Below are 9,684 nucleotides of genomic sequence, written 5' to 3'. Positions count from 1 at the left end.
TTTTCCGCCGGATAGGCGCGCGTCTGTAGCCTGCTGGAGGAAACAAAGCCATTTCCGCGACGATGATCCACGACAAAACAGACGGGCGGAACTCGAAGGAGTCAGGAAAAGTACCGTCTTACTAGTTTAATGAACAGACAATAGATCGGATACTATTTTACTTACAGAAATATTTTTGCAAAAAAATAGTGTCATCGTTGATATTACTGCATTAATTTGTAAACAAAAGGTCACTAATTATGTAGTATTAAAAAACCCAATAAACATTTTTAAATATAAAAGAACAGACTCTTGTAAAACCGGTTTAATTTGTCATCGATGCTGTGTGATCTATTTCAAATAATATATTTATCAACTGCAAACGAAACAAGAGCTTGTGTGGATGCTCTGAAACAAAATGCCTCTGTACCGACATCGTGTAAACAGCGGCTTAATTGTGCTGTAATATCACTTTGAATACAAATCTCATTATTTTAAAAGCGAGAGAAATTTCTGTGAACACCAATAAAAAGAAAGATTACGTCGTCGTGTGTAATAAATTACTAACGTATTTTCTTTTAAATCTCCTCCACAAAGTTTTTCTTGGAGAGGTAGCTCTCGAGCAGTAAGTAAGGCTGTATTTTGAACATTTAGATGTTTTAAGCCTATTATACTATATTTGCCTCCTATACATGATGAATGATATTATATGATATTTTGTCTAGGATCATACGAATAAGAATTTGCGTTTGTATATAGAGGTAGAAAGTTTGTAAAAAATCCATAAACTTGGAACCTTCTTTTTTAGAGTCGATTAAAAGAAACTTATCCATATTTATATTATATATTATTTCGAGTAGTGTGTAAACCCTTGAGTGTATAAAAATAAAGTGATAAAAAAATTACAAACATTAAGATACACTATTTATTGAATCAGGCGTTACTTTGCGAAGGACCATATCAATGAACTAAAAGAAGTGAGCAAAGAAATTCTTTTAGTTCATTAAGGTACATGTATAAAGTCGACCTAATCTATCTATACCAGTCACTTTGACTGGATGAGAGGAGCATATTTAGTAGGGTCCCTGCAAAGAGTGAGTTTAAAAATCAGAAGCAATAAACAACAGTAATTAAATGTGTGAAGTTCCTCCACTTAAAAACCTTGATTACAATCAACTGCGAGTATTCAAACTGTACCTATCTTTAAATGTATCATGAAAACGCTGTGCAATTAACTCCAATTTGAAATATCACGCTATAAAAAATATTCTAATTACAGTTCGAAACATTCGCTACTTTCTAGTACACGTCCGATAAGAGTCATTTAATGATCCATTGTTCACAATTAATGCTAATCATTGGGTTTTAACTATTCATAGGCTAGCGTGGCGCGGCGGTGGTGGCAAAGTTTAAAGTTTAGAACAAATAATATTTCAATGCTGTACTTTTATGTCCTTGATATAAAATACTGGCTTTGCCCCGCGGCTTCGCACGTGAATCCATTAAGCCCAGGCTGTAAGTTTTATTAATGTTATAGATTTCTACGCAACTTTTTTTTTTAACTATTATAAAACTTAAAAACAAGACGGATAAAATTGGTACAGCCATTTTCAAGTCATGGCGTGACCAAGATAAATATATTTATTTATATATTTATTTAACCATATACTTATTTTGCAGGTATGTTTTGTCGGTGAACGGCTAGTTCTAATTTGCCCTGGCCAATAATTAAAGCATACACTGAGTGACTTGACAGGAAACACCAAACGTAGCTGCTCTACATAATTACATATACCGGGTGGGCCCTGTAACAGGAGCAAAAAGTTAAACCCCAGGTTCTGCTACTCAAATGGAACTACTTTAATTATGCAACTTTCAAAAATTAAGTAATTTATCATTATGTTTATTCCAAACAAATTAAATGCTATTTTCAATGTACTCCATCCAATAGCCTAAATGACATCGTCTGTCACGTAACATAATGACGGATTTAGCAATACATTGCTTGTCCAATTAAACTTTAAACTATAATGAAAATCACAATAAAAGTTATTTTCAAAAGTTGTAGAACTAAGTTAGCTCAGGGTGAAGACCGGAAGCTGTGGTTTAATTTTTTGCTCCTGTTACAGGGCCCACCCGGTATAACGACACACATAACCAAGAGAGCTTTTAATTTTGTTTAGAGATGAGTGACCTTGTGAGATCGTGCCTGTCGTAAAATTATGTAACAAGTTAACCGGTTCTTTAGCCGTGATGTTTTGCAGGAGTTTGTCTTGGTCTAATAATAAGTTGAAATAAAAATATATCCAGTAAAGGTCAGCTTTAATAACTGATATTTAAACTGTTTAAAGTTGTCCTTTGCAAGTTTTATGATCATTCGCAAGACGACTTTTGACTCGTGTTTTGATCCCTCTTTTACTGTAAGAGCTCAAAGTTCAAGACACTCAATGAAAAAAGAATGTTAGATTTTTTTCAAAAACTCATAATATTTGCACTGAAGTAGTGACGACATCACTAATGTATTCAGCATTATGAAAACGTCCCAGTCAAACTTACTTAGAGAAGGTTCTATTCGATTAAATATTTTAATCACGGCGGCCGGCATGAGGCACGGTGGACGGACGATCTTAAGAGGGTCGCTGGTGGCGGATGGATGCGAGGGGCTGAAGACAGTGTTGTGGCGCGCCATGGAAGGGCCTATGTCCAGCAGTGGACTGCTGTAGGCTGATGATGATGATGAAATATTTTAATAATGGTTTTCTTTAATTGTGCCCCCATATTTAAATCTTACATTTCATACAAGTTTTCCTGTAATCTGCTAGTAAATAACCATTTTATATTTGTATTTATTATAAAAAAATGGTATTGTCATGTCACACGGTAGGAAGATTTTTAATTTTATTTTTAATTTTACCCCCACAGAAGTGCCCCCAAATTCAAATTGTATATTTGCGTTTTCGCGTGACATATCCTTGCTTGGGTAACACAATGTAATGTAACTACCTGGTATACCAAATTTCAACTTGATCGGTCCAAATTTGCCTGTGATGTGAGGATGTGACAGACTCGCAGTTGGCAGATTTTTATTTAAATTCAGGCGTTACTTTGCGAAGGTCCAGGTCAAAGCTGCTGTGCGTTTTGGTAGCGGAGAGAATTGGAGGAATTAGGTTTTTTTTTTCATTGGTTTGTCTTTAAATTTTTTAACCGCCGGTCTGCTTCGCGCACGCCGTAGGGACGCGGCGTCTCAGACGCGTCGATTTAGCATTCGCAGTGAATTTGACAGGCGCAATGTTTATTGCTTCCCATTCTCTGGCCTCTTTTGTACGAATCTTTGTGTGGAAATAATTTATCTAATTTGGAACAAAGCGAAATATTCGAAGGCATATCACTCGAAATAATTCGCTTACGTTCGCCCTTAAAATGCTTTAGACGTTTCTAAAGTAATGTTACGGTTCCCTTTGTTTGTTTTCGCATTTTTCAACAACGTGATTAGCCTTTGTGTTTACGCGAATAAACAACCTTAATTTGGATAGGTACTTTTAAGAGAGTGACACAAAAAGTGGCCTAGTATAGTGCGAGTTCTACTTACACAGAAGAGTTCTGTACCATGATAAAATTCCTATTATTAAGATCAGGCAAAAACGCCGAAAAATGTATTTTTGTCACGGGGGCTTCCATTAATTTTAAAGTTTGTTTTATTTATATATATTTTTATTGTAAGTGTAGCCTATGTAGTCTTGTGACAGGCAGACGGAGCCTTTTTTTTACTAAAAAGGTTTTCTGGCACCGTGATACCCTTTGAGTGAACTCGTAAAAGGCAAACAGGAACAAATGGAACCTGTTACAATTGTTTCTGAAGAAAATGATGTTTTCTGTCTCTCGAAATTGCATAAAGATGTTCACGGTTATGCTATAAAATGTGATAAAACTCGTAGTCCGTCATAAAAAAGTGAAATTATCAATGTTTTAACTCTATTTTGTAAGAAAACCGACCAAATATAAGTCTGATTCAGATCACAAGCACTCCGCAGACGAAGAGTTCCATGTCAAGCCGTACCTGCTGAAGAAAAAAATCTTATACATAACAAAATTATTATTATAATATTTATTTTATTTTTTAGCGTAGAACGGAGGATAGGTAGGTATTAATAGGGTACCGTTGGATACGGAGCCCTAAAAATTAACAAAATGCAATGAATTTTGTTTAAAAATATCAAAACTAGAAACGCGTCAGAGAGTTAGGCAAAATTTTCTGTATAATTTTAAAATTAAAAATGAAAAACGTCGTCGACGAGGATGGGATTCGAACCCACGCGTGCAGAGCACATTGGATTAGCAGTCCAACGCCTTAACCTCTCGGCCACCTCGTCATGTTCGCTGCCGGTGAAATTACTCTTCGCTTTGCTTTAACTTACGGAGTATCTGAGTTCAACTTTGTCGCTGTTGTTAATGTTTACTTAAGTGTTAATAAATAGACAATGATGTTTTTATGCATTAAAATGATAAAAACTACATAATTCATATACATACATCTGCTACTCAACGTAATAATATATTTAACCTTTACCTTAGGTATTATATATTAGGTAACTTGCCGTGTTAGTGTCGTTTGAATATTGGAATGGAGATTAAATTAACCCACTATCCATTTTTGGAAATTTAAATGTGTTATACCTACATGCGCGTGTAGACATGTTGATGACAACGCAAGTTCAGTCACAAAAATATAATAATAATAATAATAATAAAGCCCTTCTATTCTGAGTTCTCTACAACTTCAGCAGTACGTGTTTAAGTGTTCTATTCTATATTATGTCTCTGAATTCAGCGTGCCTCTTGGCATAGGCCTCCTCCAGCTCTCTCCACTGAGCTCTGTCTTCTGCTACCCTAGTCCAGTAACGTCCCAGTGTTAGGCGGATGTCGTCTCTCCATCTTGTTTTTGGGCGCCCCCTTCTTCTACAGTCCTCTCTTGGGTACCATAAGGTTACTTGTTTGCTCCATTTGTCCCTGCTGCTGCGCAACATATGTCCCGTCCAACTCCACTTCAAATGGTTTATGCGAGCTATTATATCTATGACTTTAGTTTTTCTTCTTATGTCCGTATTTCTGATTTTATCACTAAGTCTGATTCCCAACATGCTCCTTTCCATTGCCCTTTGTGTAGTAGCTAGTTTTTCTCTTTGCCTCTCTGTTAGCGCCCAGGTTTCGCAGCCGTATGTCATGCACGGGAGGATGCAGGTGTTTTTTTCTTGATATGCATCCCTATGTTTTTATTTTTCATTGTTTCTTTTAGTGACCAATATTTCCTCCATCCACAAGCTATTCTTTTGTTTATTTCTTTAGACATAGAGTCTTCCGGAGATATAATTTGACCTAGGTAAGTATATTCCTTCACATATTCTAACATGTTACCGTTAACCTCTATGTTAACTTCTGATGAGTTGGTCATTAGTTTTGTTTTGTTTGCATTCATTTCTAATCCTACATCTCTGCTTCTTTCCGCTCATGTTTTTTAACAAGTGTCCTAGTTTATTGGGGTCCTCTTCTAACAAAACTATGTCATCGGCGAATCTCAGATGGTTGAGGCGGCTGCCATTGATGTTGATTCCGTATTCACAAAAATACAGCTGTCAAAAAAAGATTGTGTTAAATTGTTTTTGTAAAAAAATACTCCAGCTATCATATGTTTTACTTTATTTGTAATTGTTGTTTTCAAATTCCTGTAACCTTACCCGCAATTTAATAATATGCTGCCGTATCACAAGAGCGGGGTCTAAAAATGACCGTCAGTAAAATGGCGTGTATGCTCCGTCGTCGTCCACTTACCGCTTTCTCGGGCCGCATTTGGGGTCGCATCTCCGTCGCACAGCCGTTACGAATCGCCCCTTCCCAATAAACCATTTTATAACTTCACTACGACAAATTTGTTGACACACGCCGACAAATTGGAACGCCGAATCCGCTTTTGACTTTGTCAACTGTTCCCAAGATTGTTCGGCGCGAAGTAATAATTTCTTCAAATCGAGTTTGTGCTGTGATTTGTTGATGTTTGGCTATTCTTTGATTGTTTGTTAGTGTTCTTCGTTTGTTTTTTTTTTTTACGAAAATCGTTCTGTTTGGAGATCTGTCTAAATAAAAATAAAATCTGAATCGGCCCTATGTCTACACAAATAGACAAGTTTTTTTACAATACAAATAGCCCAACGCATTTTAAAATAATGGATTGCATAAAATAAGGTTAAGGCGCACCCTTACAAAGTGGGAACTGTGGGAAGAGTAAAGTGAAAGAAGCTCGGCCCCAGGCGCCGCAAATTACTGACGGCCTGGAGCAGCTTGAGCTCATAGAATTAATTCAGCTTACACCGAAGCCATAACAATAACTGGGAATGATTATCATTCGCCGGGCTGCAGCCGAATGAATATTCCACCCCTAATGGACCGGTACCCACTTTCTTTCATTAAAACTTACATAATGTGCTCCGGTCTGGCCGTGAATAATTACAACACTTCCTCGGAATATGAATGAGACAGCGCATTATGAATCGCAAATGTCATAATGTTGCAGCCTAATTTCTTTGTCTCGGCAGAGAGTCAATATCTCGGAGACGGTGCGATGGAAGTTTTAATTGCCATCGCATTGGTTCTCGCACCAATCTGTTTGAACTCCACGAATGAACTTAGTTCTCTAACTTCATAAATAATTTAGCAAATTGTCAATCTTGAATAATTGAAATTGTTTTCATTTCAATTCGGAAACGTTTGTGTTCATTATTTGACATCGCAGACGGAGTAATGTGTTATCTCTGTTTTAATGGAATGCTTACGACTTACGAGGGGTACTCGTTGGGAATAATTTGTGCAAATTATCGATTTGGTTTGGCGGCACGTCTGTCAATGCGCCGTTTACATGGGCACGGATGGCGGCTGATTGGCCTCTCATTTGGGCCGATTGTGCCACACGAATACATAATTGTGTTCACCGATGCCGTCGCTATTAAGATAATCTCCCGCACGGCGTGTCTGCCATATTATGTGGGCCCTTTCATTGATTGCCGACAGCCAATGTCCTTGTCATTATTATGATCACCAGCGTCAACCTACTGCCATCCCTCACTTTATTACTCTGAGCTACTTCCGACTAGATTAGTGAGACATCACTCCGCACATTAGAAGGAAGCTTTATAGGATCTACATAATCGTCCAAGCAATTCTAACTAACGTTACATTTTTGGCGAGACATTTAAATGCTTTTACTTTTTGTGTTCCACTTCGAAACTATAAAACTTAGGGTCGGTAGGAAATGTTGGGCCCGCATGCGGGGACTTTAAACCCACGTAACTTTGCGGGCCGGTAAGTGCCGGCAACCATTAAAACTTATTTCGACACGACAACGTCCAGTCGGTGCGGGCGCCGCCGAGGCGAGAGTAATCGCTTACTGCGCCCGCTGCCGCTCGAAAGCCTGCAAATCGCTACTAAAACTTTACTCACCACTCACCGAGCCACCGGCATCGCCGAGACGGGATTGGTTACTAAGTAAACGCACGGGGTTTTTCATTCCAACTCCGCAAAAGCCTACCTCGAAGGGAAAGCGCCTCGCACTCCCTCAGGTGCGGTTGCTAATAATGCAGATTGCGTTCAGAAGGTCATATCTAAATCACTGGATAGAGCGTAACGTCAGTACTTTATCTTAACTCAGCACCTGGCCGCCCCGGGCGTGAGTTATAACTTCGGTTCTCCTTTTGTTGTTTACGAATGAGTTTTTCACGTTCGCGGCGGCCGCGGACGCCAGTTCGACACACCTGCTCCTCCATTCTCCGGGCGCCGTTATATTTATTGTACTCATTTTATGTATATTGTGAGCGAATAGTACGCAGTTGGGAACTTATCGCACCTAATGTTGCGTGATTTTTCTCAGCGACGGGACTTGCGTAGGGATGATGTTTTTATTATAAAGACGTGTCAGTTGGTCTGGGAAATATTTACGGATGTGGAGGAAATGTGCGCCCGAGATATACGCCAGTCGTTTACGTTTGAATGCTTGTGTTATTTGTCGAGTACATTGACGGTACTTTATTGGGGTTTACCGTTATAACTATGAACGTATTATGGTTTCTTTTGTGGTTTCATCCGATTGCTTAGTTCCATTATTACGGACGCAATATGCCGTATTGCCTTTGTGCTCTTACGTCTTTATTGAAAACTTTAACAGTCTTGTATTGTTGCTGAACGTGTATTATTCGCCCACAATTGCTTACTTATAAAATATATTTTGGTTATTCTCTCGTAGGTTGCAATTTTCTGGGAAGAAAATCGGAAAGCGTATTTGTAATCGTGCATGGGGCTTAAAATAATCAACACGTAGTACGGGTCTAAAATATTAGGATTTATACTGGTTACATCTGATGTAGGATTAGATGTAAAAAAAAAACCTCTGAAAACATACCAATGACGGTTGAAGAGAAACAATTGACTGCTTATTTTTAAGAAATTTGTTTCTCTAAAATAAAAACATTGCAACAAAGCATGCTACTGCTGCTGTTGCCACGAGAATTTCGATAGGCAGAACGCTTCTCGTTAATTGCTCTAAGACGCGTCATTTCTTCCTTTTTAGTAAGAAAGGCACTGATATATTTAGCAACTTATTAGCCGGTAGGTACATGGTAGTTATTCACTCGGCATTGTCCTAGAAATCTCTGCAACTCAAACTCCTGCGTAAGAGTGGAAAGTTAAGTTGATTTGGCTTACGCACCTTTACGTTATCACTTGGATCGAAGCCCAATACTAGTGGTGTTGGCGAAGTACAGGTCATTTTTTTTAACTCTGACCCAGTGAATACGGCTATTTTGCCGGACCGTTACTGGCATCCAACAGTCTGACGCAGATCGCAGGCAGCGCGAACTATGCGCCGGTTTACTGGATCGGAAATGCTTCTGTAATCGCTTTAACTGACGTCATATTCTGAATGGCAGTTGTTTGTACGGCTACGGCTGGGAGTATCGGCCGGCAGGTCACGCTACGTCATGAGCGTGGCGTCTGAGAGTAATTAAGAAATAAGATTTTAAATTTATTGATAGGCGTTACTTTGCGGAGGGAGGTCCGTATCAATGAACTACAACAATCTTTTGGCCTACTACACACATCTTGTAAGTCTTCAGATACGCATTATACCTAAACAGGTGTTTTAACTCAGTGCCTATTATTGAAATTTTCAAAACTGTCTAGAGATAAAAAATATCGCTAGACACTTGATGACTGTACGAGTATCGTTTACGCTTTGTGGTTGCAGAATAGCAAAGTAAAAGGTTGTAAATACCTACATTCGTTTTGCTTTCTTTCGGAACAAAATAAGCCTGTCGGTTTAAATGTGACTACACCAACGGTGTGACAAAGGTACATTTTTCCGATTACGGTACAACGATTGTGGGTACCAATATTTTGTCACATATAGGTAAGTAAGTAAGGTACAGTTAATAAATGGAAGGCTTACTGTTCGACAATCGGCGATACATCAGCTTCTGTCATGTAGAGGTAAATTCAATTTTTTTACAGGAGTAAAAAAGCACTAGTGCTTTACACCTACGTGTATAAAAATATTTTATGTTAATTTCTGCGTTGTGGCGTTACCTTATCCGAGTGTATTTTTGCTTCGTTATTCACGCTGCACATGCTCATGTCGTTAATTTTCACGATTGAAGTGTACAGTCG

General features: G+C 38.4%; 1 protein-coding gene and 1 non-coding gene across 2 annotated transcripts in view; one reads left to right on the top strand and one right to left on the bottom strand.

Annotated features, from left to right (window-relative positions):
• The window catches only part of LOC141439992 (furin-like protease 2), a 207,508-nt gene that overhangs the window by 149,546 nt on the left and 48,278 nt on the right, over positions 1-9,684 (top strand).
• Positions 4,268-4,349, bottom strand: TRNAS-GCU (transfer RNA serine (anticodon GCU)). The gene has a single exon. It is a non-coding gene; the product is annotated as a tRNA-Ser (tRNA).

This window comes from Choristoneura fumiferana, chromosome 21, assembly GCF_025370935.1.
Source record: "Choristoneura fumiferana chromosome 21, NRCan_CFum_1, whole genome shotgun sequence".
NCBI classification, from domain to species: domain Eukaryota; kingdom Metazoa; phylum Arthropoda; class Insecta; order Lepidoptera; family Tortricidae; genus Choristoneura; species Choristoneura fumiferana.
This window is presented reverse-complemented; position numbering and strand designations above follow the sequence as displayed.